At 49.5% G+C, this 21,401-nt stretch overlaps 37 non-coding genes and 10 pseudogenes across 37 annotated transcripts; 46 read left to right on the top strand and 1 right to left on the bottom strand.

Moving 5' to 3' along the window:
• Positions 1 to 226: 226 nt before the first annotated feature.
• On the top strand, positions 227 to 345 carry LOC149758338 (5S ribosomal RNA; annotated as a pseudogene).
• Positions 346 to 591: 246 nt separating this feature from the next.
• Positions 592 to 710, top strand: LOC149758337 (5S ribosomal RNA). Its single transcript, XR_016407660.1, has one exon. It is a non-coding gene; the product is annotated as a 5S ribosomal RNA (ribosomal RNA).
• A 246-nt stretch (positions 711 to 956) lies between these two features.
• Positions 957 to 1,075, top strand: LOC149758336 (5S ribosomal RNA). The gene has a single exon (XR_016407649.1). It is a non-coding gene; the product is annotated as a 5S ribosomal RNA (ribosomal RNA).
• A 246-nt stretch (positions 1,076 to 1,321) lies between these two features.
• Positions 1,322 to 1,440, top strand: LOC149758335 (5S ribosomal RNA). The gene has a single exon (XR_016407267.1). It is a non-coding gene; the product is annotated as a 5S ribosomal RNA (ribosomal RNA).
• A 247-nt stretch (positions 1,441 to 1,687) lies between these two features.
• On the top strand, positions 1,688 to 1,806 carry LOC149758334 (5S ribosomal RNA). The gene has a single exon (XR_016404946.1). It is a non-coding gene; the product is annotated as a 5S ribosomal RNA (ribosomal RNA).
• Positions 1,807 to 2,052: 246 nt separating this feature from the next.
• On the top strand, positions 2,053 to 2,171 carry LOC149758333 (5S ribosomal RNA). Its single transcript, XR_016400667.1, has one exon. It is a non-coding gene; the product is annotated as a 5S ribosomal RNA (ribosomal RNA).
• Positions 2,172 to 2,417: 246 nt separating this feature from the next.
• LOC149758332 (5S ribosomal RNA) lies at positions 2,418 to 2,536 on the top strand. The gene has a single exon (XR_016401181.1). It is a non-coding gene; the product is annotated as a 5S ribosomal RNA (ribosomal RNA).
• Positions 2,537 to 2,784: 248 nt separating this feature from the next.
• On the top strand, positions 2,785 to 2,903 carry LOC149758331 (5S ribosomal RNA). The gene has a single exon (XR_016407637.1). It is a non-coding gene; the product is annotated as a 5S ribosomal RNA (ribosomal RNA).
• A 246-nt stretch (positions 2,904 to 3,149) lies between these two features.
• Positions 3,150 to 3,268, top strand: LOC149758330 (5S ribosomal RNA; annotated as a pseudogene).
• A 246-nt stretch (positions 3,269 to 3,514) lies between these two features.
• On the top strand, positions 3,515 to 3,633 carry LOC149758329 (5S ribosomal RNA). The gene has a single exon (XR_016407625.1). It is a non-coding gene; the product is annotated as a 5S ribosomal RNA (ribosomal RNA).
• Positions 3,634 to 3,879: 246 nt separating this feature from the next.
• Positions 3,880 to 3,998, top strand: LOC149758328 (5S ribosomal RNA). Its single transcript, XR_016404416.1, has one exon. It is a non-coding gene; the product is annotated as a 5S ribosomal RNA (ribosomal RNA).
• Positions 3,999 to 4,244: 246 nt separating this feature from the next.
• On the top strand, positions 4,245 to 4,363 carry LOC149758327 (5S ribosomal RNA). Its single transcript, XR_016407623.1, has one exon. It is a non-coding gene; the product is annotated as a 5S ribosomal RNA (ribosomal RNA).
• A 247-nt stretch (positions 4,364 to 4,610) lies between these two features.
• Positions 4,611 to 4,729, top strand: LOC149758326 (5S ribosomal RNA). The gene has a single exon (XR_016412532.1). It is a non-coding gene; the product is annotated as a 5S ribosomal RNA (ribosomal RNA).
• A 246-nt stretch (positions 4,730 to 4,975) lies between these two features.
• Positions 4,976 to 5,094, top strand: LOC149758325 (5S ribosomal RNA). Its single transcript, XR_016408945.1, has one exon. It is a non-coding gene; the product is annotated as a 5S ribosomal RNA (ribosomal RNA).
• A 246-nt stretch (positions 5,095 to 5,340) lies between these two features.
• Positions 5,341 to 5,459, top strand: LOC149758324 (5S ribosomal RNA). Its single transcript, XR_016407615.1, has one exon. It is a non-coding gene; the product is annotated as a 5S ribosomal RNA (ribosomal RNA).
• A 246-nt stretch (positions 5,460 to 5,705) lies between these two features.
• On the top strand, positions 5,706 to 5,824 carry LOC149758323 (5S ribosomal RNA). The gene has a single exon (XR_016404414.1). It is a non-coding gene; the product is annotated as a 5S ribosomal RNA (ribosomal RNA).
• A 246-nt stretch (positions 5,825 to 6,070) lies between these two features.
• On the top strand, positions 6,071 to 6,189 carry LOC149758322 (5S ribosomal RNA). Its single transcript, XR_016407604.1, has one exon. It is a non-coding gene; the product is annotated as a 5S ribosomal RNA (ribosomal RNA).
• A 247-nt stretch (positions 6,190 to 6,436) lies between these two features.
• On the top strand, positions 6,437 to 6,555 carry LOC149758321 (5S ribosomal RNA). The gene has a single exon (XR_016407592.1). It is a non-coding gene; the product is annotated as a 5S ribosomal RNA (ribosomal RNA).
• A 246-nt stretch (positions 6,556 to 6,801) lies between these two features.
• LOC149758320 (5S ribosomal RNA) lies at positions 6,802 to 6,920 on the top strand (annotated as a pseudogene).
• A 246-nt stretch (positions 6,921 to 7,166) lies between these two features.
• LOC149758319 (5S ribosomal RNA) lies at positions 7,167 to 7,285 on the top strand. The gene has a single exon (XR_016407581.1). It is a non-coding gene; the product is annotated as a 5S ribosomal RNA (ribosomal RNA).
• Positions 7,286 to 7,531: 246 nt separating this feature from the next.
• LOC149758318 (5S ribosomal RNA) lies at positions 7,532 to 7,650 on the top strand. The gene has a single exon (XR_016404413.1). It is a non-coding gene; the product is annotated as a 5S ribosomal RNA (ribosomal RNA).
• A 246-nt stretch (positions 7,651 to 7,896) lies between these two features.
• Positions 7,897 to 8,015, top strand: LOC149758317 (5S ribosomal RNA). Its single transcript, XR_016407573.1, has one exon. It is a non-coding gene; the product is annotated as a 5S ribosomal RNA (ribosomal RNA).
• Positions 8,016 to 8,262: 247 nt separating this feature from the next.
• Positions 8,263 to 8,381, top strand: LOC149758316 (5S ribosomal RNA). The gene has a single exon (XR_016412531.1). It is a non-coding gene; the product is annotated as a 5S ribosomal RNA (ribosomal RNA).
• A 246-nt stretch (positions 8,382 to 8,627) lies between these two features.
• LOC149758315 (5S ribosomal RNA) lies at positions 8,628 to 8,746 on the top strand (annotated as a pseudogene).
• A 246-nt stretch (positions 8,747 to 8,992) lies between these two features.
• LOC149758314 (5S ribosomal RNA) lies at positions 8,993 to 9,111 on the top strand. Its single transcript, XR_016407563.1, has one exon. It is a non-coding gene; the product is annotated as a 5S ribosomal RNA (ribosomal RNA).
• A 246-nt stretch (positions 9,112 to 9,357) lies between these two features.
• Positions 9,358 to 9,476, top strand: LOC149758313 (5S ribosomal RNA). Its single transcript, XR_016407553.1, has one exon. It is a non-coding gene; the product is annotated as a 5S ribosomal RNA (ribosomal RNA).
• Positions 9,477 to 9,723: 247 nt separating this feature from the next.
• Positions 9,724 to 9,842, top strand: LOC149758312 (5S ribosomal RNA). The gene has a single exon (XR_016401993.1). It is a non-coding gene; the product is annotated as a 5S ribosomal RNA (ribosomal RNA).
• Positions 9,843 to 10,088: 246 nt separating this feature from the next.
• On the top strand, positions 10,089 to 10,207 carry LOC149758311 (5S ribosomal RNA; annotated as a pseudogene).
• Positions 10,208 to 10,453: 246 nt separating this feature from the next.
• On the top strand, positions 10,454 to 10,572 carry LOC149758310 (5S ribosomal RNA). The gene has a single exon (XR_016407546.1). It is a non-coding gene; the product is annotated as a 5S ribosomal RNA (ribosomal RNA).
• A 246-nt stretch (positions 10,573 to 10,818) lies between these two features.
• LOC149758309 (5S ribosomal RNA) lies at positions 10,819 to 10,937 on the top strand. Its single transcript, XR_016407535.1, has one exon. It is a non-coding gene; the product is annotated as a 5S ribosomal RNA (ribosomal RNA).
• A 247-nt stretch (positions 10,938 to 11,184) lies between these two features.
• Positions 11,185 to 11,303, top strand: LOC149758308 (5S ribosomal RNA). The gene has a single exon (XR_016407621.1). It is a non-coding gene; the product is annotated as a 5S ribosomal RNA (ribosomal RNA).
• A 246-nt stretch (positions 11,304 to 11,549) lies between these two features.
• Positions 11,550 to 11,668, top strand: LOC149758307 (5S ribosomal RNA; annotated as a pseudogene).
• A 246-nt stretch (positions 11,669 to 11,914) lies between these two features.
• On the top strand, positions 11,915 to 12,033 carry LOC149758306 (5S ribosomal RNA). Its single transcript, XR_016407524.1, has one exon. It is a non-coding gene; the product is annotated as a 5S ribosomal RNA (ribosomal RNA).
• Positions 12,034 to 12,279: 246 nt separating this feature from the next.
• Positions 12,280 to 12,398, top strand: LOC149758305 (5S ribosomal RNA). Its single transcript, XR_016407512.1, has one exon. It is a non-coding gene; the product is annotated as a 5S ribosomal RNA (ribosomal RNA).
• A 247-nt stretch (positions 12,399 to 12,645) lies between these two features.
• On the top strand, positions 12,646 to 12,764 carry LOC149758304 (5S ribosomal RNA). The gene has a single exon (XR_016407518.1). It is a non-coding gene; the product is annotated as a 5S ribosomal RNA (ribosomal RNA).
• A 246-nt stretch (positions 12,765 to 13,010) lies between these two features.
• LOC149758303 (5S ribosomal RNA) lies at positions 13,011 to 13,129 on the top strand (annotated as a pseudogene).
• Positions 13,130 to 13,375: 246 nt separating this feature from the next.
• LOC149758302 (5S ribosomal RNA) lies at positions 13,376 to 13,494 on the top strand. Its single transcript, XR_016407501.1, has one exon. It is a non-coding gene; the product is annotated as a 5S ribosomal RNA (ribosomal RNA).
• Positions 13,495 to 13,740: 246 nt separating this feature from the next.
• Positions 13,741 to 13,859, top strand: LOC149758301 (5S ribosomal RNA). Its single transcript, XR_016407490.1, has one exon. It is a non-coding gene; the product is annotated as a 5S ribosomal RNA (ribosomal RNA).
• Positions 13,860 to 14,106: 247 nt separating this feature from the next.
• Positions 14,107 to 14,225, top strand: LOC149758300 (5S ribosomal RNA). The gene has a single exon (XR_016407479.1). It is a non-coding gene; the product is annotated as a 5S ribosomal RNA (ribosomal RNA).
• Positions 14,226 to 14,471: 246 nt separating this feature from the next.
• Positions 14,472 to 14,590, top strand: LOC149758299 (5S ribosomal RNA; annotated as a pseudogene).
• Positions 14,591 to 14,836: 246 nt separating this feature from the next.
• Positions 14,837 to 14,955, top strand: LOC149758298 (5S ribosomal RNA). The gene has a single exon (XR_016407467.1). It is a non-coding gene; the product is annotated as a 5S ribosomal RNA (ribosomal RNA).
• Positions 14,956 to 15,201: 246 nt separating this feature from the next.
• Positions 15,202 to 15,320, top strand: LOC149758297 (5S ribosomal RNA). Its single transcript, XR_016407454.1, has one exon. It is a non-coding gene; the product is annotated as a 5S ribosomal RNA (ribosomal RNA).
• A 247-nt stretch (positions 15,321 to 15,567) lies between these two features.
• Positions 15,568 to 15,686, top strand: LOC149758296 (5S ribosomal RNA). Its single transcript, XR_016407442.1, has one exon. It is a non-coding gene; the product is annotated as a 5S ribosomal RNA (ribosomal RNA).
• A 246-nt stretch (positions 15,687 to 15,932) lies between these two features.
• On the top strand, positions 15,933 to 16,051 carry LOC149758295 (5S ribosomal RNA; annotated as a pseudogene).
• Positions 16,052 to 16,297: 246 nt separating this feature from the next.
• Positions 16,298 to 16,416, top strand: LOC149758294 (5S ribosomal RNA). The gene has a single exon (XR_016407430.1). It is a non-coding gene; the product is annotated as a 5S ribosomal RNA (ribosomal RNA).
• A 3,079-nt stretch (positions 16,417 to 19,495) lies between these two features.
• LOC149758293 (heat shock cognate 70 kDa protein pseudogene) lies at positions 19,496 to 20,219 on the bottom strand (annotated as a pseudogene).
• Positions 20,220 to 21,128: 909 nt separating this feature from the next.
• LOC149758292 (5S ribosomal RNA) lies at positions 21,129 to 21,247 on the top strand. Its single transcript, XR_016407418.1, has one exon. It is a non-coding gene; the product is annotated as a 5S ribosomal RNA (ribosomal RNA).
• Positions 21,248 to 21,401: the final 154 nt, after the last annotated feature.

Genomic DNA, 21,401 nt, shown 5'->3' with positions numbered 1-21,401 from the left:
TTTATTTTTTGATAATATTTATTTTTAATTTTTCGGCTTTTGGCTTTTCCTCTTCGGATAATTTTTTTCCCCCGAAAATAAACTGAGTCCGGAGACTCGCGGTGCCATGCCGCATAGCGGAACAGCGCGTTGAATCCTACGCCAGAACGGCCCCGGCAGCGCGAATGTCTCGGGCCGTCGCGGTCTGCTGCTTTGTCATAAAAGGGAGTTTCGAAGGGCATGTCATGGGTGCGATCATACCAGCACTAATGCACCGGATCCCATCATAACTCCGCAGTTAGGCGTGCTTGGGCGAGAGAAGTACTAGGATGGGTGACCCCCTGGGAAGTCCTCGTGTTGCACCCTTTTTATTTTTTGCCTGCTTTTTTATTTTTTGATAATATTTATTTTTAATTTTTTGGCTTTTGGCTTTTCCTCTTCGGATAATTTTTTCCCCCCGAAAATAAACTGAGTCCGGAGACTGGCGGTGCCATGCCGCATAGCGGAACAGCGCGTTGAATCCTACGCCAGAACGGCCCCGGCAGCGCGAATGTCTCGGGCCGTCGAGGTCTGCTGCTTTGTCATAAAAGGGAGTTTCGAAGGGCATGTCATGGGTGCGATCATACCAGCACTAATGCACCGGATCCCATCAGAACTCCGCAGTTAAGCGTGCTTGGGCGAGAGTAGTACTAGGATGGGTGACCCCCTGGGAAGTCCTCGTGTTGCACCCCTTTTATTTTTTGCCCGCTTTTTTATTTTTTGATAACATTTATTTTTTATTTTTCGGCTTTTGGCTTTTCCTCTTCGGATAATTTTTTTCCCCCGAAAATAAATTGAGTCCGGAGACTGGCGGTGCCATGCCGCATAGCGGAACAGCGCGTTGAATCCTACGCCAGAACGGCCCCGGCAGCGCGAATGTCTCGGGCCGTCGAGGTCTGCTGCTTTGTCATAAAAGGGAGTTTCGAAGGGCATGTCATGGGTGCGATCATACCAGCACTAATGCACCGGATCCCATCAGAACTCCGCAGTTAAGCGTGCTTGGGCGAGAGTAGTACTAGGATGGGTGACCCCCTGGGAAGTCCTCGTGTTGCACCCCTTTTATTTTTTGCCCGCTTTTTTATTTTTTGATAACATTTATTTTTTATTTTTCGGCTTTTGGCTTTTCCTCTTCGGATAATTTTTTTCCCCCGAAAATAAACTGAGTCCGGAGACTGGCGGTGCCATGCCGCATAGCGGATCAGCGTGTTGAATCCTACGCCAGAACGGCCCCGGCAGCGCGAATGTCTCGGGCCGTCGAGGTCTGCTACTTTGTCATAAAAGGGAGTTTCGAAGGGCATGTCTTGGGTGCGATCATACCAGCACTAATGCACCGGATCCTATCAGAACTCCGCAGTTAAGCGTGCTTGGGCGAGAGTAGTACTAGGATGGGTGACCCCCTGGGAAGTCCTCATGTTGCACCCTTTTTATTTTTTGCCCGCTTTTTTATTTTTTGATAATATTTATTTTTAATTTTTTGGCTTTTGGCTTTTCCTCTTCGGATAATTTTTTTCCCCCGACAATAAACTGGGTCCGGAGACTGGCGGTGCCATGCCGCATAGCGGGACCAGCGCGTTGAATCCTACGCCAGAACGGCCCCGGCAGCGCGAATGTCTCGGGCCGTCGAGGTCTGCTGCTTTGTCATAAAAGGGAGTTTCGAAGGGCATATCATGGGTGCGATCATACCAGCACTAATGCACCGGATCCCATCAGAACTCCGCAGTTAAGCGTGCTTGGGCGAGAGTAGTACTAGGATGGGTGACGCCCTGGGAAGTCCTCGTGTTGCACCCCTTTTATTTTTTGCCCGCTTTTTTCTTTTTTGATAACATTTATTTTTAATTTTTTGGCTTTTGGCTTTTCCTCTTCGGATAATTTTTTTCCCTCGAAAATAAACTGAGTCCGGAGACTCGCGGTGCCATGCCGCATAGCGGAACAGCGCATTGAATCCTACGCCAGAACGGCCCCGGCAGCGCGAATGTCTCGGGCCGTCGAGGTCTGCTGCTTTGTCATGAAAGGGTGTTTCGATGGGCATGTCATGGGTGCGGTCATACCAGCACTAATGCACCGGATCCCATCAGAACTCCGCAGTTAAGCGTGCTTGGGCGTGAGTAGTACTAGGATGGGTGACCCCCTGGGAAGTCCTCGTGTTGCACCCCTTTTATTTTTTGCCCGCTTTTTTATTTTTTGATAATATTTATTTTTAATTTTTCGGCTTTTGGCTTTTCCTCTTCGGATAATTTTTTTCCCCCGAAAATAAACTGAGTCCGGAGACTCGCGGTGCCATGCCGCATAGCGGAACAGCGCGTTGAATCCTACGCCAGAACGGCCCCGGCAGCGCGAATGTCTCGGGCCGTCGAGGTCTGCTGCTTTGTCATAAAAGGGAGTTTCGAAGGGCATGTCATGGGTGCGATCATACCAGCACTAATGCACCGGATCCCATAAGAACTCCGCAGTTAAGCGTGCTTGGGCGAGAGTAGTACTAGGATGGGTGACCCCCTGGGAAGTCCTCGTGTTGCACCCTTTTTATTTTTTTCTCCACTTTTTTATTTTTTGATAATATTTATTTTTAATTTTTCAGCTTTTGGCTTTTCCTCTTCGGATAATTTTTTTCCCCCGAAAATAAACTGAGTCCGGAGACTGGCGGTGCCATGCCGCATAGCGGGAATAGCGCGTTGAATCCTACGCCAGAACGGCCCCGGCGGCGCGAATGTCTCGGGCCGTCGAGGTCTGCTGCTTTGTCATCAAAGGGAGTTTCGATGGGCATGTCATGGGTGCGATCATACCAGCACTAATGCACCGGATCCCATCAGAACTCCGCAGTTAAGCGTGCTTGGGCGAGAGTAGTACTAGGATGGGTGACCCCCTGGGAAGTCCTCGTGTTGCACCCCTTTTATTTTTTGCCCGCTTTTTTATTTTTTGATAATATTTATTTTTAATTTTTCGGCTTTTGCCTTTTCCTCTTCGGATAATTTTTTTCCCCCGAAAATAAACTGAGTCCGGAGACTCGCGGTGCCATGCCGCATAGCGGAACAGCGCGTTGAATCCTACGCCAGAACGGCCCCGGCGACGCGAATGTCTCGGGCCGTCGCGGTCTGCTGCTTTGTCATAAAAGGGAGTTTCGAAGGGCATGTCATGGGTGCGATCATACCAGCACTAATGCACCGGATCCCATCATAACTCCGCAGTTAGGCGTGCTTGGGCGAGAGAAGTACTAGGATGGGTGACCCCCTGGGAAGTCCTCGTGTTGCACCCTTTTTATTTTTTGCCCGCTTTTTTATTTTTTGATAATATTTATTTTTAATTTTTTGGCTTTTGGCTTTTCCTCTTCGGATAATTTTTTCCCCCCGAAAATAAACTGAGTCCGGAGACTGGCGGTGCCATGCCGCATAGCGGAACAGCGCGTTGAATCCTACGCCAGAACGGCCCCGGCAGCGCGAATGTCTCGGGCCGTCGAGGTCTGCTGCTTTGTCATAAAAGGGAGTTTCGAAGGGCATGTCATGGGTGCGATCATACCAGCACTAATGCACCGGATCCCATCAGAACTCCGCAGTTAAGCGTGCTTGGGCGAGAGTAGTACTAGGATGGGTGACCCCCTGGGAAGTCCTCGTGTTGCACCCCTTTTATTTTTTGCCCGCTTTTTTATTTTTTGATAACATTTATTTTTTATTTTTCGGCTTTTGGCTTTTCCTCTTCGGATAATTTTTTTCCCCCGAAAATAAACTGAGTCCGGAGACTGGCGGTGCCATGCCGCATAGCGGAACAGCGCGTTGAATCCTACGCCAGAACGGCCCCGGCAGCGCGAATGTCTCGGGCCGTCGAGGTCTGCTGCTTTGTCATAAAAGGGAGTTTCGAAGGGCATGTCATGGGTGCGATCATACCAGCACTAATGCACCGGATCCCATCAGAACTCCGCAGTTAAGCGTGCTTGGGCGAGAGTAGTACTAGGATGGGTGGCCCCCTGGGAAGTCCTCGGGTTGCACCCCTTTTATTTTTTGCCCGCTTTTTTATTTTTTGATAACATTTATTTTTTATTTTTCGGCTTTTGGCTTTTCCTCTTCGGATAATTTTTTTCCCCCGAAAATAAACTGAGTCCGGAGACTGGCGGTGCCATGCCGCATAGCGGAACAGCGCGTTGAATCCTACGCCAGAACGGCCCCGGCAGCGCGAATGTCTCGGGCCGTCGAGGTCTGCTGCTTTGTCATAAAAGGGAGTTTCGAAGGGCATGTCATGGGTGCGATCATACCAGCACTAATGCACCGGATCCCATCAGAACTCCGCAGTTAAGCGTGCTTGGGCGAGAGTAGTACTAGGATGGGTGACCCCCTGGGAAGTCCTCGTGTTGCACCCCTTTTATTTTTTGCCCGCTTTTTTATTTTTTGATAACATTTATTTTTTATTTTTCGGCTTTTGGCTTTTCCTCTTCGGATAATTTTTTTCCCCCGAAAATAAACTGAGTCCGGAGACTGGCGGTGCCATGCCGCATAGCGGGAATAGCGCGTTGAATCCTACGCCAGAACGGCCCCGGCGGCGCGAATGTCTCGGGCCGTCGAGGTCTGCTGCTTTGTCATAAAAGGGAGTTTCGATGGGCATGTCATGGGTGCGATCATACCAGCACTAACGCACCGGATCCCATCAGAACTCCGCAGTTAAGCGTGCTTGGGCGAGAGTAGTACTAGGATGGGTGACCCCCTGGGAAGTCCTCGTGTTGCACCCCTTTTATTTTTTGCCCGCTTTTTTATTTTTTGATAATATTTATTTTTAATTTTTCGGCTTTTGGCTTTTCCTCTTCGGATAATTTTTTTCCCCCGAAAATAAACTGAGTTCGGAGACTCGCGGTGCCATGCCGCATAGCGGAACAGCGCGTTGAATCCTACGCCAGAACGGCCCCGGCAGCGCGAATGTCTCGGGCCGTCGCGGTCTGCTGCTTTGTCATAAAAGGGAGTTTCGAAGGGCATGTCATGGGTGCGATCATACCAGCACTAATGCACCGGATCCCATCATAACTCCGCAGTTAGGCGTGCTTGGGCGGGAGAAGTACTAGGATGGGTGACCCCCTGGGAAGTCCTCGTGTTGCACCCTTTTTATTTTTTGCCCGCTTTTTTATTTTTTGATAATATTTATTTTTAATTTTTTGTCTTTTGGCTTTTCCTCTTCGGATAATTTTTTCCCCCCGAAAATAAACTGAGTCCGGAGACTGGCGGTGCCATGCCGCATAGCGGAACAGCGCGTTGAATCCTACGCCAGAACGGCCCCGGCAGCGCGAATGTCTCGGGCCGTCGAGGTCTGCTGCTTTGTCATAAAAGGGAGTTTCGAAGGGCATGTCATGGGTGCGATCATACCAGCACTAATGCACCGGATCCCATCAGAACTCCGCAGTTAAGCGTGCTTGGGCGAGAGTAGTACTAGGATGGGTGACCCCCTGGGAAGTCCTCGTGTTGCACCCCTTTTATTTTTTGCCCGCTTTTTTATTTTTTGATAACATTTATTTTTTATTTTTCGGCTTTTGGCTTTTCCTCTTCGGATAATTTTTTTCCCCCGAAAATAAACTGAGTCCGGAGACTGGCGGTGCCATGCCGCATAGCGGAACAGCGCGTTGAATCCTACGCCAGAACGGCCCCGGCAGCGCGAATGTCTCGGGCCGTCGAGGTCTGCTGCTTTGTCATAAAAGGGAGTTTCGAAGGGCATGTCATGGGTGCGATCATACCAGCACTAATGCACCGGATCCCATCAGAACTCCGCAGTTAAGCGTGCTTGGGCGAGAGTAGTACTAGGATGGGTGGCCCCCTGGGAAGTCCTCGGGTTGCACCCCTTTTATTTTTTGCCCGCTTTTTTATTTTTTGATAACATTTATTTTTTATTTTTCGGCTTTTGGCTTTTCCTCTTCGGATAATTTTTTTCCCCCGAAAATAAACTGAGTCCGGAGACTGGCGGTGCCATGCCGCATAGCGGAACAGCGCGTTGAATCCTACGCCAGAACGGCCCCGGCAGCGCGAATGTCTCGGGCCGTCGAGGTCTGCTGCTTTGTCATAAAAGGGAGTTTCGAAGGGCATGTCATGGGTGCGATCATACCAGCACTAATGCACCGGATCCCATCAGAACTCCGCAGTTAAGCGTGCTTGGGCGAGAGTAGTACTAGGATGGGTGACCCCCTGGGAAGTCCTCGTGTTGCACCCCTTTTATTTTTTGCCCGCTTTTTTATTTTTTGATAACATTTATTTTTTATTTTTCGGCTTTTGGCTTTTCCTCTTCGGATAATTTTTTTCCCCCGAAAATAAACTGAGTCCGGAGACTGGCGGTGCCATGCCGCATAGCGGGAATAGCGCGTTGAATCCTACGCCAGAACGGCCCCGGCGGCGCGAATGTCTCGGGCCGTCGAGGTCTGCTGCTTTGTCATAAAAGGGAGTTTCGATGGGCATGTCATGGGTGCGATCATACCAGCACTAATGCACCGGATCCCATCAGAACTCCGCAGTTAAGCGTGCTTGGGCGAGAGTAGTACTAGGATGGGTGACCCCCTGGGAAGTCCTCGTGTTGCACCCCTTTTATTTTTTGCCCGCTTTTTTATTTTTTGATAATATTTATTTTTAATTTTTCGGCTTTTGGCTTTTCCTCTTCGGATAATTTTTTTCCCCCGAAAATAAACTGAGTTCGGAGACTCGCGGTGCCATGCCGCATAGCGGAACAGCGCGTTGAATCCTACGCCAGAACGGCCCCGGCAGCGCGAATGTCTCGGGCCGTCGCGGTCTGCTGCTTTGTCATAAAAGGGAGTTTCGAAGGGCATGTCATGGGTGCGATCATACCAGCACTAATGCACCGGATCCCATCATAACTCCGCAGTTAGGCGTGCTTGGGCGAGAGAAGTACTAGGATGGGTGACCCCCTGGGAAGTCCTCGTGTTGCACCCTTTTTATTTTTTGCCCGCTTTTTTATTTTTTGATAATATTTATTTTTAATTTTTTGTGTTTTGGCTTTTCCTCTTCGGATAATTTTTTCCCCCCGAAAATAAACTGAGTCCGGAGACTGGCGGTGCCATGCCGCATAGCGGAACAGCGCGTTGAATCCTACGCCAGAACGGCCCCGGCAGCGCGAATGTCTCGGGCCGTCGAGGTCTGCTGCTTTGTCATAAAAGGGAGTTTCGAAGGGCATGTCATGGGTGCGATCATACCAGCACTAATGCACCGGATCCCATCAGAACTCCGCAGTTAAGCGTGCTTGGGCGAGAGTAGTACTAGGATGGGTGACCCCCTGGGAAGTCCTCGTGTTGCACCCCTTTTATTTTTTGCCCGCTTTTTTATTTTTTGATAACATTTATTTTTTATTTTTCGGCTTTTGGCTTTTCCTCTTCGGATAATTTTTTTCCCCCAAAAATAAACTGAGTCCGGAGACTGGCGGTGCCATGCCGCATAGCGGAACAGCGCGTTGAATCCTACGCCAGAACGGCCCCGGCAGCGCGAATGTCTCGGGCCGTCGAGGTCTGCTGCTTTGTCATAAAAGGGAGTTTCGAAGGGCATGTCATGGGTGCGATCATACCAGCACTAATGCACCGGATCCCATCAGAACTCCGCAGTTAAGCGTGCTTGGGCGAGAGTAGTACTAGGATGGGTGGCCCCCTGGGAAGTCCTCGGGTTGCACCCCTTTTATTTTTTGCCCGCTTTTTTATTTTTTGATAACATTTATTTTTTATTTTTCGGCTTTTGGCTTTTCCTCTTCGGATAATTTTTTTCCCCCGAAAATAAACTGAGTCCGGAGACTGGCGGTGCCATGCCGCATAGCGGAACAGCGCGTTGAATCCTACGCCAGAACGGCCCCGGCAGCGCGAATGTCTCGGGCCGTCGAGGTCTGCTGCTTTGTCATAAAAGGGAGTTTCGAAGGGCATGTCATGGGTGCGATCATACCAGCACTAATGCACCGGATCCCATCAGAACTCCGCAGTTAAGCGTGCTTGGGCGAGAGTAGTACTAGGATGGGTGACCCCCTGGGAAGTCCTCGTGTTGCACCCCTTTTATTTTTTGCCCGCTTTTTTATTTTTTGATAACATTTATTTTTTATTTTTCGGCTTTTGGCTTTTCCTCTTCGGATAATTTTTTTCCCCCGAAAATAAACTGAGTCCGGAGACTGGCGGTGCCATGCCGCATAGCGGGAATAGCGCGTTGAATCCTACGCCAGAACGGCCCCGGCGGCGCGAATGTCTCGGGCCGTCGAGGTCTGCTGCTTTGTCATAAAAGGGAGTTTCGATGGGCATGTCATGGGTGCGATCATACCAGCACTAACGCACCGGATCCCATCAGAACTCCGCAGTTAAGCGTGCTTGGGCGAGAGTAGTACTAGGATGGGTGACCCCCTGGGAAGTCCTCGTGTTGCACCCCTTTTATTTTTTGCCCGCTTTTTTATTTTTTGATAATATTTATTTTTAATTTTTCGGCTTTTGGCTTTTCCTCTTCGGATAATTTTTTTCCCCCGAAAATAAACTGAGTTCGGAGACTCGCGGTGCCATGCCGCATAGCGGAACAGCGCGTTGAATCCTACGCCAGAACGGCCCCGGCAGCGCGAATGTCTCGGGCCGTCGCGGTCTGCTGCTTTGTCATAAAAGGGAGTTTCGAAGGGCATGTCATGGGTGCGATCATACCAGCACTAATGCACCGGATCCCATCATAACTCCGCAGTTAGGCGTGCTTGGGCGAGAGAAGTACTAGGATGGGTGACCCCCTGGGAAGTCCTCGTGTTGCACCCTTTTTATTTTTTGCCCGCTTTTTTATTTTTTGATAATATTTATTTTTAATTTTTTGGCTTTTGGCTTTTCCTCTTCGGATAATTTTTTCCCCCCGAAAATAAACTGAGTCCGGAGACTGGCGGTGCCATGCCGCATAGCGGAACAGCGCGTTGAATCCTACGCCAGAACGGCCCCGGCAGCGCGAATGTCTCGGGCCGTCGAGGTCTGCTGCTTTGTCATAAAAGGGAGTTTCGAAGGGCATGTCATGGGTGCGATCATACCAGCACTAATGCACCGGATCCCATCAGAACTCCGCAGTTAAGCGTGCTTGGGCGAGAGTAGTACTAGGATGGGTGACCCCCTGGGAAGTCCTCGTGTTGCACCCCTTTTATTTTTTGCCCGCTTTTTTATTTTTTGATAACATTTATTTTTTATTTTTCGGCTTTTGGCTTTTCCTCTTCGGATAATTTTTTTCCCCCGAAAATAAACTGAGTCCGGAGACTGGCGGTGCCATGCCGCATAGCGGAACAGCGCGTTGAATCCTACGCCAGAACGGCCCCGGCAGCGCGAATGTCTCGGGCCGTCGAGGTCTGCTGCTTTGTCATAAAAGGGAGTTTCGAAGGGCATGTCATGGGTGCGATCATACCAGCACTAATGCACCGGATCCCATCAGAACTCCGCAGTTAAGCGTGCTTGGGCGAGAGTAGTACTAGGATGGGTGACCCCCTGGGAAGTCCTCGTGTTGCACCCCTTTTATTTTTTGCCCGCTTTTTTATTTTTTGATAACATTTATTTTTTATTTTTCGGCTTTTGGCTTTTCCTCTTCGGATAATTTTTTTCCCCCGAAAATAAACTGAGTCCGGAGACTGGCGGTGCCATGCCGCATAGCGGGAATAGCGCGTTGAATCCTACGCCAGAACGGCCCCGGCGGCGCGAATGTCTCGGGCCGTCGAGGTCTGCTGCTTTGTCATAAAAGGGAGTTTCGATGGGCATGTCATGGGTGCGATCATACCAGCTCTAACGCACCGGATCCCATCAGAACTCCGCAGTTAAGCGTGCTTGGGCGAGAGTAGTACTAGGATGGGTGACCCCCTGGGAAGTCCTCGTGTTGCACCCCTTTTATTTTTTGCCCGCTTTTTTATTTTTTGATAATATTTATTTTTAATTTTTCGGCTTTTGGCTTTTCCTCTTCGGATAATTTTTTTCCCCCGAAAATAAACTGAGTCCGGAGACTCGCGGTGCCATGCCGCATAGCGGAACAGCGCGTTGAATCCTACGCCAGAACGGCCCCGGCAGCGCGAACGTCTCGGGCCGTCGCGGTCTGCTGCTTTGTCATAAAAGGGAGTTTCGAAGGGCATGTCATGGGTGCGATCATACCAGCACTAATGCACCGGATCCCATCATAACTCCGCAGTTAGGCGTGCTTGGGCGAGAGAAGTACTAGGATGGGTGACCCCCTGGGAAGTCCTCGTGTTGCACCCTTTTTATTTTTTGCCCGCTTTTTTATTTTTTGATAATATTTATTTTTAATTTTTTGGCTTTTGGCTTTTCCTCTTCGGATAATTTTTTCCCCCCGAAAATAAACTGAGTCCGGAGACTGGCGGTGCCATGCCGCATAGCGGAACAGCGCGTTGAATCCTACGCCAGAACGGCCCCAGCAGCGCGAATGTCTCGGGCCGTCGAGGTCTGCTGCTTTGTCATAAAAGGGAGTTTCGAAGGGCATGTCATGGGTGCGATCATACCAGCACTAATGCACCGGATCCCATCAGAACTCCGCAGTTAAGCGTGCTTGGGCGAGAGTAGTACTAGGATGGGTGACCCCCTGGGAAGTCCTCGTGTTGCACCCCTTCTATTTTTTGCCCGCTTTTATATTTTTTGATAACATTTATTTTTAATTTTTCGGCTTTTGGCTTTTCCTCTTCAGATAATTTTTTTCCCCCGAAAATAAACTGAGTCCGGAGACTGGCGGTGCCATGCCGCATAGCGGAACAGCGCGTTGAATCCTACGCCAGAACGGCCCCGGCAGCGCGAATGTCTCGGGCCGTCGAGGTCTGCTGCTTTGTCATAAAAGGGAGTTTCGAAGGGCATGTCATGGGTGCGATCATACCAGCACTAATGCACCGGATCCCATCAGAACTCCGCAGTTAAGCGTGCTTGGGCGAGAGTAGTACTAGGATGGGTGACCCCCTGGGAAGTCCTCGTGTTGCACCCCTTTTATTTTTTGCCCGCTTTTTTATTTTTTGATAACATTTATTTTTTATTTTTCGGCTTTTGGCTTTTCCTCTTCGGATAATTTTTTTCCCCCGAAAATAAACTGAGTCCGGAGACTGGCGGTGCCATGCCGCATAGCGGGAATAGCGCGTTGAATCCTACGCCAGAACGGCCCCGGCGGCGTGAATGTCTCGGGCCGTCGAGGTCTGCTGCTTTGTCATAAAAGGGAGTTTCGATGGGCATGTCATGGGTGCGATCATACCAGCACTAATGCACCGGATCCCATCAGAACTCCGCAGTTAAGCGTGCTTGGGCGAGAGTAGTACTAGGATGGGTGACCACCTGGGAAGTCCTCGTGTTGCACCCCTTTTATTTTTTGCCCGCTTTTTTATTTTTTGATAATATTTATTTTTAATTTTTCGGCTTTTGGCTTTTCCTCTTCGGATAATTTTTTTCCCCCGAAAATAAACTGAGTCCGGAGACTCGCGGTGCCATGCCGCATAGCGGAACAGCGCGTTGAATCCTACGCCAGAACGGCCCCGGCAGCGCGAACGTCTCGGGCCGTCGCGGTCTGCTGCTTTGTCATAAAAGGGAGTTTCGAAGGGCATGTCATGGGTGCGATCATACCAGCACTAATGCACCGGATCCCATCATAACTCCGCAGTTAGGCGTGCTTGGGCGAGAGAAGTACTAGGATGGGTGACCCCCTGGGAAGTCCTCGTGTTGCACCCTTTTTATTTTTTGCCCGCTTTTTTATTTTTTGATAATATTTATTTTTAATTTTTTGGCTTTTGGCTTTTCCTCTTCGGATAATTTTTTCCCCCCGAAAATAAACTGAGTCCGGAGACTGGCGGTGCCATGCCGCATAGCGGAACAGCGCGTTGAATCCTACGCCAGAACGGCCCCGGCAGCGCGAATGTCTCGGGCCGTCGAGGTCTGCTGCTTTGTCATAAAAGGGAGTTTCGAAGGGCATGTCATGGGTGCGATCATACCAGCACTAATGCACCGGATCCCATCAGAACTCCGCAGTTAAGCGTGCTTGGGCGAGAGTAGTACTAGGATGGGTGACCCCCTGGGAAGTCCTCGTGTTGCACCCCTTTTATTTTTTGCCCGCTTTTATATTTTTTGATAACATTTATTTTTAATTTTTCGGCTTTTGGCTTTTCCTCTTCGGATAATTTTTTTCCCCCGAAAATAAACTGAGTCCGGAGACTGGCGGTGCCATGCCGCATAGCGGAACAGCGCGTTGAATCCTACGCCAGAACGGCCCCGGCAGCGCGAATGTCTCGGGCCGTCGAGGTCTGCTGCTTTGTCATAAAAGGGAGTTTCGAAGGGCATGTCATGGGTGCGATCATACCAGCACTAATGCACCGGATCCCATCAGAACTCCGCAGTTAAGCGTGCTTGGGCGAGAGTAGTACTAGGATGGGTGACCCCCTGGGAAGTCCTCGTGTTGCACCCCTTTTATTTTTTGCCCGCTTTTTTATTTTTTGATAACATTTATTTTTTATTTTTCGGCTTTTGGCTTTTCCTCTTCGGATAATTTTTTTCCCCCGAAAATAAACTGAGTCCGGAGACTGGCGGTGCCATGCCGCATAGCGGGAATAGCGCGTTGAATCCTACGCCAGAACGGCCCCGGCGGCGCGAATGTCTCGGGCCGTCGAGGTCTGCTGCTTTGTCATAAAAGGGAGTTTCGATGGGCATGTCATGGGTGCGATCATACCAGCACTAATGCACCGGATCCCATCAGAACTCCGCAGTTAAGCGTGCTTGGGCGAGAGTAGTACTAGGATGGGTGACCACCTGGGAAGTCCTCGTGTTGCACCCCTTTTATTTTTTGCCCGCTTTTTTATTTTTTGATAATATTTATTTTTAATTTTTCGGCTTTTGGCTTTTCCTCTTCGGATAATTTTTTTCCCCCGAAAATAAACTGAGTCCGGAGACTCGCGGTGCCATGCCGCATAGCGGAACAGCGCGTTGAATCCTACGCCAGAACGGCCCCGGCAGCGCGAACGTCTCGGGCCGTCGCGGTCTGCTGCTTTGTCATAAAAGGGAGTTTCGAAGGGCATGTCATGGGTGCGATCATACCAGCACTAATGCACCGGATCCCATCATAACTCCGCAGTTAGGCGTGCTTGGGCGAGAGAAGTACTAGGATGGGTGACCCCCTGGGAAGTCCTCGTGTTGCACCCTTTTTATTTTTTGCCCGCTTTTTTATTTTTTGATAATATTTATTTTTAATTTTTTGGCTTTTGGCTTTTCCTCTTCGGATAATTTTTTCCCCCCGAAAATAAACTGAGTCCGGAGACTGGCGGTGCCATGCCGCATAGCGGAACAGCGCGTTGAATCCTACGCCAGAACGGCCCCGGCAGCGCGAATGTCTCGGGCCGTCGAGGTCTGCTGCTTTGTCATAAAAGGGAGTTTCGAAGGGCATGTCATGGGTGCGATCATACCAGCACTAATGCACCGGATCCCATCAGAACTCCGCAGTTAAGCGTGCTTGGGCGAGAGTAGTACTAGGATGGGTGACCCCCTGGGAAGTCCTCGTGTTGCACCCCTTTTATTTTTTGCCCGCTTTTATATTTTTTGATAACATTTATTTTTAATTTTTCGGCTTTTGGCTTTTCCTCTTCGGATAATTTTTTTCCCCCGAAAATAAACTGAGTCCGGAGACTGGCGGTGCCATGCCGCATAGCGGAACAGCGCGTTGAATCCTACGCCAGAACGGCCCCGGCAGCGCGAATGTCTCGGGCCGTCGAGGTCTGCTGCTTTGTCATAAAAGGGAGTTTCGAAGGGCATGTCATGGGTGCGATCATACCAGCACTAATGCACCGGATCCCATCAGAACTCCGCAGTTAAGCGTGCTTGGGCGAGAGTAGTACTAGGATGGGTGACCCCCTGGGAAGTCCTCGTGTTGCACCCCTTTTATTTTTTGCCCGCTTTTTTATTTTTTGATAACATTTATTTTTTATTTTTCGGCTTTTGGCTTTTCCTCTTCGGATAATTTTTTTCCCCCGAAAATAAACTGAGTCCGGAGACTGGCGGTGCCATGCCGCATAGCGGGAATAGCGCGTTGAATCCTACGCCAGAACGGCCCCGGCGGCGCGAATGTCTCGGGCCGTCGAGGTCTGCTGCTTTGTCATAAAAGGGAGTTTCGATGGGCATGTCATGGGTGCGATCATACCAGCACTAATGCACCGGATCCCATCAGAACTCCGCAGTTAAGCGTGCTTGGGCGAGAGTAGTACTAGGATGGGTGACCCCCTGGGAAGTCCTCGTGTTGCACCCCTTTTATTTTTTGCCCGCTTTTTTATTTTTTGATAATATTTATTTTTAATTTTTCGGCTTTTGGCTTTTCCTCTTCGGATAATTTTTTTCCCCCGAAAATAAACTGAGTCCGGAGACTCGCGGTGCCATGCCGCATAGCGGAACAGCGCGTTGAATCCTACGCCAGAACGGCCCCGGCAGCGCGAATGTCTCGGGCCGTCGCGGTCTGCTGCTTTGTCATAAAAGGGAGTTTCGAAGGGCATGTCATGGGTGCGATCATACCAGCACTAATGCACCGGATCCCATCATAACTCCGCAGTTAGGCGTGCTTGGGCGAGAGAAGTACTAGGATGGGTGACCCCCTGGGAAGTCCTCGTGTTGCACCCTTTTTATTTTTTGCCCGCTTTTTTATTTTTTGATAATATTTATTTTTAATTTTTTGGCTTTTGGCTTTTCCTCTTCGGATAATTTTTTCCCCCCGAAAATAAACTGAGTCCGGAGACTGGCGGTGCCATGCCGCATAGCGGAACAGCGCGTTGAATCCTACGCCAGAACGGCCCCGGCAGCGCGAATGTCTCGGGCCGTCGAGGTCTGCTGCTTTGTCATAAAAGGGAGTTTCGAAGGGCATGTCATGGGTGCGATCATACCAGCACTAATGCACCGGATCCCATCAGAACTCCGCAGTTAAGCGTGCTTGGGCGAGAGTAGTACTAGGATGGGTGACCCCCTGGGAAGTCCTCGTGTTGCACCCCTTTTATTTTTTGCCCGCTTTTATATTTTTTGATAACATTTATTTTTAATTTTTCGGCTTTTGGCTTTTCCTCTTCGGATAATTTTTTTCCCCCGAAAATAAACTGAGTCCGGAGACTGGCGGTGCCATGCCGCATAGCGGAACAGCGCGTTGAATCCTACGCCAGAACGGCCCCGGCAGCGCGAATGTCTCGGGCCGTCGAGGTCTGCTGCTTTGTCATAAAAGGGAGTTTCGAAGGGCATGTCATGGGTGCGATCATACCAGCACTAATGCACCGGATCCCATCAGAACTCCGCAGTTAAGCGTGCTTGGGCGAGAGTAGTACTAGGATGGGTGACCCCCTGGGAAGTCCTCGTGTTGCACCCCTTTTATTTTTTGCCCGCTTTTTTATTTTTTGATAACATTTATTTTTTATTTTTCGGCTTTTGGCTTTTCCTCTTCGGATAATTTTTTTCCCCCGAAAATAAACTGAGTCCGGAGACTGGCGGTGCCATGCCGCATAGCGGGAATAGCGCGTTGAATCCTACGCCAGAACGGCCCCGGCGGCGCGAATGTCTCGGGCCGTCGAGGTCTGCTGCTTTGTCATAAAAGGGAGTTTCGATGGGCATGTCATGGGTGCGATCATACCAGCACTAATGCACCGGATCCCATCAGAACTCCGCAGTTAAGCGTGCTTGGGCGAGAGTAGTACTAGGATGGGTGACCCCCTGGGAAGTCCTCGTGTTGCACCCCTTTTATTTTTTGCCCGCTTTTTTATTTTTTGATAATATTTATTTTTAATTTTTCGGCTTTTGGCTTTTCCTCTTCGGATAATTTTTTTCCCCCGAAAATAAACTGAGTCCGGAGACTCGCGGTGCCATGCCGCATAGCGGAACAGCGCGTTGAATCCTACGCCAGAACGGCCCCGGCAGCGCGAATGTCTCGGGCCGTCGCGGTCTGCTGCTTTGTCATAAAAGGGAGTTTCGAAGGGCATGTCATGGGTGCGATCATACCAGCACTAATGCACCGGATCCCATCATAACTCCGCAGTTAGGCGTGCTTGGGCGAGAGAAGTACTAGGATGGGTGACCCCCTGGGAAGTCCTCGTGTTGCACCCTTTTTATTTTTTGCCCGCTTTTTTATTTTTTGATAATATTTATTTTTAATTTTTTGGCTTTTGGCTTTTCCTCTTCGGATAATTTTTTCCCCCCGAAAATAAACTGAGTCCGGAGACTGGCGGTGCCATGCCGCATAGCGGAACAGCGCGTTGAATCCTACGCCAGAACGGCCCCGGCAGCGCGAATGTCTCGGGCCGTCGAGGTCTGCTGCTTTGTCATAAAAGGGAGTTTCGAAGGGCATGTCATGGGTGCGATCATACCAGCACTAATGCACCGGATCCCATCAGAACTCCGCAGTTAAGCGTGCTTGGGCGAGAGTAGTACTAGGATGGGTGACCCCCTGGGAAGTCCTCGTGTTGCACCCCTTTTATTTTTTGCCCGCTTTTTTATTTTTTGATAACATTTATTTTTTATTTTTCGGCTTTTGGCTTTTCCTCTTCGGATAATTTTTTTCCCCCGAAAATAAACTGAGTCCGGAGACTGGCGGTGCCATGCCGCATAGCGGAACAGCGCGTTGAATCCTACGCCAGAACGGCCCCGGCAGCGCGAATGTCTCGGGCCGTCGAGGTCTGCTGCTTTGTCATAAAAGGGAGTTTCGAAGGGCATGTCATGGGTGCGATCATACCAGCACTAATGCACCGGATCCCATCAGAACTCCGCAGTTAAGCGTGCTTGGGCGAGAGTAGTACTAGGATGGGTGACCCCCTAGCTAATCTATAATTTTGATGGATGTGATATGATCATCGTAATATCATGTGTTTGCGATTATTTAGACTGTAATAGGACAATTCCGTAAGTTCACTGTGTTCATGGATCTAATCAACTTGGAAATTCTTAGAAACCAAATTCCTGGTTACATTTTGCTGAGATATCTCAAATGATTAGGAATTGACAAGAAGTATCACAAAAGCCAAAATGAGATGGCTCATCTTCAAGCGGCAGTACTGACATTTCATTCAGGAGTGATGGCTTGAAAGACTGAAAAGAGTCCCATCCAGTAGTTCTAATGGTGTTACATTTAATTTATGGGATAAGAGTGCAAACCCAATTGGATTAGCTCCATTCATGACTGAAATGCTTCTTCCAGCAGTAGTTTCAAATTTGTAAAAGACAAGATAAACCTGTGTTCTGAATGGTGAAGACCTCTCTTTCTCTCTCTCATATCACAAGCACGCCAATCTTTCCTAGCTGGCCTCCACTGACATCACCTACTCTTCACAAAGAGCACATCGCCATGAAGCTGACAGGCTTGAAGTCACCTCAAAGGATCCATGGCTTTATTCTTGACATGTGATGTGGTAGGTAAACATTTTATTTAAAAACTAGGAGTATAATTTCACTCAAAGCCATGGATGACAATGCCTTCTGGTTATTAATGACAATGTAGTTAATATTGTGTTTATTGACTAGGGAGCAACCTCGAAGTATGTCTTTTTGCTAATTAAGAGCTGGTCCCAAGTCAGTCACATACACATGGTATGCTAACTAAAAGGATGAGAGAAATAATCAAATTGATTTCACTCAAACAATGAAAAAGTTGAAAAAAGTATAATTTACAAGATGACTATTGTTATTTTCTTTACATTCCAACTCTTGTTACGTAAAGAAAGTTAAGTTTTCGAAACTAATTCTCAGATCTTACACCATATTGCTCATGTAAAAGATCTTTATTATGTGACTATGAGACTAGGTAGGCAGCCCATAAGGAGAAATTTCATTTAGAAGCCACATATTAAGCAACAAAATGTCTCTTAGGTTTTGTAAATATTTCACGCATGTACTGCTTGAAGGGCATACGGAAGTTCAAATATTCTGATTTTTTTTTTCTTGTTATTTTATTAAAGGGATCAATGTACAAGCATGAAACTTATTTCAATATCTTGATAATAAGTGCTATTATTTATTGATTTTATTGGATGTGTCCGTATTCATATAATATGACTCGCCCGCTTTAGTAAAAAAAAAAAAGCGCAACAAGCCATATTTGGCACATTGTAACGGGCTAATGTGCTGGCTGGCTCTCAATGATAAAACTGGAAATCAAAAGGCAGTTAATTTGCAAGAACAGCTTTATATAAATAGATTAGATCTTTAGTAATTAGATTTTGAGGTGAAGGGAAACATGTTAGGGTATCAGCCGTTTCATAGGTAGAATTGGAGATTAGAGAATGCCAACACTATTTTTCAAGGTATTTTTGAGGGGTTAACCATTGCTCCAAATCTACTGCACATGTATTGCTTTTCCTCCATTGCGTTTTATCTTTCCTTTAGCATACATCACTGTCGATGCCTTTATGAATATGATAGAAAACACTAAGAAGGCTGTCCTTTAATTAAGAGGATAGGCAACTAGCAGATACATTGTCTACCACATTCTACCTAGCGAATAACTGATGTGGGACTAAACACACGCCTGCACGGGTCCTCACATACTCCCTCCGTTTAAGTTCTGACGTCCTCGTCAGGCTAAGGGTTTATATCTATTCAAAACTAATCATAAATACTACGATCGGCCCGTGGTCAGCCCTAATGGATCCATATTGCAGTGTCCCCTAGTCCACATAGGTTATGGGTCGGGTCCGCTCTGATATCATTTGTAACAACCCAGGACCTCATCCAAAATGGCTAGCCGAAAGGTATTATTTGGGTTCCTTGATCCTATATAAGTACCCAAGATCTATCCAGCGAATAACCGATGTGGGACTAAACACATGCCTGCACGGATCCTCACAAAGAAAAAGTATTCCACTCCTCCACTTTCATTGCTAAGACACAACATGGTCACTGTCAACTCCCTGGTTCAGATTTGGGCAAGGAAAAGCTACTACAGCATCCTGTTGCACAGATACCTGCAGCAGTAGAACCAGCTAACTAAGCTATACCCACTCATACAACTAAAATCCACAACCTGACAAGGACCATACATCATGGGTGATTTACAAGATTAAAATACCCTGTACAAAAGTAACATCAGCAGCACTGCTTAGTGTCAAAACAGCACCCAGTCACCCTATGCAATCAGCCATGTATCCCAGGTAAGTGCAGCCAGATTTAAGAGGTATAGCAGGGTCCCCTACTGCAATCAAATGGTGAGCAAGAACAGCTGTCTGCCCTTTGAACATACTCAGAGCAGTGGAAAAGAGAGCCGAGCATATTCAGAGCAGTGGAAAAGACAGAGAGATGTAGAAAACCATAAAGGCAACCCAACCAGCCAGCAGCAGACGTAAGGAAACATTAACTCTCCCAACCCATCAGGGGAGTTAAAAGCGAAACTACTGGCCAAGCACAACATACTGCCTTAAAAAAGTGCACTAGGGTTTAGGGTTTAGGGTTTAGGGTTTAGGGTTTAGGGTTTAGGGTTTAGGGTTTAGGGTTTAGGGTTTAGGGTTTAGGGTTTAGGGTTTAGGGTTTAGGGTTTAGGGTTTAGGGTTTAGGGTTTAGGGTTTAGGGTTTAGGGGTGTAGTTAAGCGTGCTCTTGTCCATCTTAGCATCCCTCAGACACTTCTCGACGGGCTCCATGCACTTCCTGAACAGGTCCATGCAGAGCTCCTCGAACCTCGCTCGAGTGATCGTGGCGTAGAAATCGATGCCCTCGTAGAGGGAATCGATCTCGATGGTGGTCTGAGCAGTGGAGGACAGGGTTCTTTTTGCTCTCTCGCACGCCGTCCTCAGCCTCCTCAGAGCCCTCGGGTTGCCGCTGATGTCCTTCTTGTGCTTCCTCCTGAACTCTTGAACGAAGTGGTTCACCATTCGATTGTCGAAGTCCTCGCCACCGAGGTGGGTGTCACCGGCGGTGGCCTTGACCTCAAAGATCCCTTCTTCGATAGTGAGGATGGAGACGTCGAAGGTGCCTCCACCAAGGTCAAAAATGAGAACGTTCTTCTCCCCTGAGCTGCTGACCTTCTTGTCGAGACCATAGGCGATAGCAGCAGCGGTGGGCTCGTTGATGATTCGCATCACATTGAGGCCGGCAATGACTCCAGCATCCTTGGTAGCCTGGCGCTGGGAGTCATTGAAATAAGCAGGGACCGTGACAACAGCATTCTTAATGGTGGTGCCGAGGTAGGCCTCCGCAATCTCCTTCATCTTGGTAAGGACCATGGAGGAGATCTCCTCCGGGGAAAACTGCTTCTCCTCGCCCTTGTACTGGACCACGATCATGGGCTTGTCGCCGCCGCCGGCCGTCCGCGCGGCGGCCGTGCGCCGGCTTCCTCCGTCGGCCCTCCCGGGACGCGCGACCCGTGCGACCGGGACGCGCATCCCGTGCGACCGGGACGCGTGTCCGGGCGGTTCCCGTTTGCAACGCTCCTCGGTACTTTGGAACGCTTGGGGTGGGCCTTGGGCGGATGCCCCGCCGGGGTGGTAGGGAGGGGGGGCTGCTGCTGCCGCGGCGGGACTTCCGCTCCACTCCGCACAAGTCCGTCGCCTCGCGGCGGGCGTGCCCGGCACCGTTCGTCCCCGAGGGAGCCGGCCCGCGCCCGCCGAGGCCCCGGCGCATGGGCGCCGCCGCCGGCCGTCCGCGCGGCGGCCGTGCGCCGGCTTCCTCCGTCGGCCCTCCCGGGACGCGCGACCCGTGCGACCGGGACGCGCATCCCGTGCGACCGGGACGCGTGTCCGGGCGGTTCCCGTTTGCAACGCTCCTCGGTACTTTGGAACGCTTGGGGTGGGCTTTGGGCGGATGCCCCGTCGGGGTGGTAGGGAGGGGGGGCTGGCGCCGCCGCGGCGGGCCTTCCGCCCCCCTCCGCACAAGTCCGTTGCCTCGCGGCGGTCGTGCCCGGCACCGTTCGTCCCCGACGGAGCCGTCGCGCGGAAGTCCTCGTGTTGCACCCCTTTTATTTTTTGCCCGCTTTTTTATTTTTTGATAACATTTATTTTTTATTTTTCGGCTTTTGGCTTTTCCTCTTCGGATAATTTTTTTCCCCCGAAAATAAACTGAGTCCGGAGACTGGCGGTGCCATGCCGCATAGCGGGAATAGCGCGTTGAATCCTACGCCAGAACGGCCCCGGCGGCGCGAATGTCTCGGGCCGTCGAGGTCTGCTGCTTTGTCATAAAAGGGAGTTTCGATGGGCATGTCATGGGTGCGATCATACCAGCACTAATGCACCGGATCCCATCAGAACTCCGCAGTTAAGCGTGCTTGGGCGAGAGTAGTACTAGGATGGGTGACCCCCTGGGAAGTCCTCGTGTTGCACCCCTTTTATTTTTTGCCCGCTTTTTTATTTTTTGATAATATTTATTTTTAATTTTTCGGCTTTTGGCTTTTCCTCTTCGGATAATTTTTTTCCCCCGAAAATAAACTGAGTCCGGAGACTCGCGGTGCCATGCCGCATAGCGGAACAGCGCGTTGAA

The sequence above is a fragment of the Phoenix dactylifera genome, chromosome 4 (genome assembly GCF_051530095.1).
Source record: "Phoenix dactylifera cultivar Ajwa chromosome 4, Ajwa_hap1_PhDact_Kaust_v1.1, whole genome shotgun sequence".
Taxonomy (NCBI): domain Eukaryota; kingdom Viridiplantae; phylum Streptophyta; class Magnoliopsida; order Arecales; family Arecaceae; genus Phoenix; species Phoenix dactylifera.
This window is presented reverse-complemented; position numbering and strand designations above follow the sequence as displayed.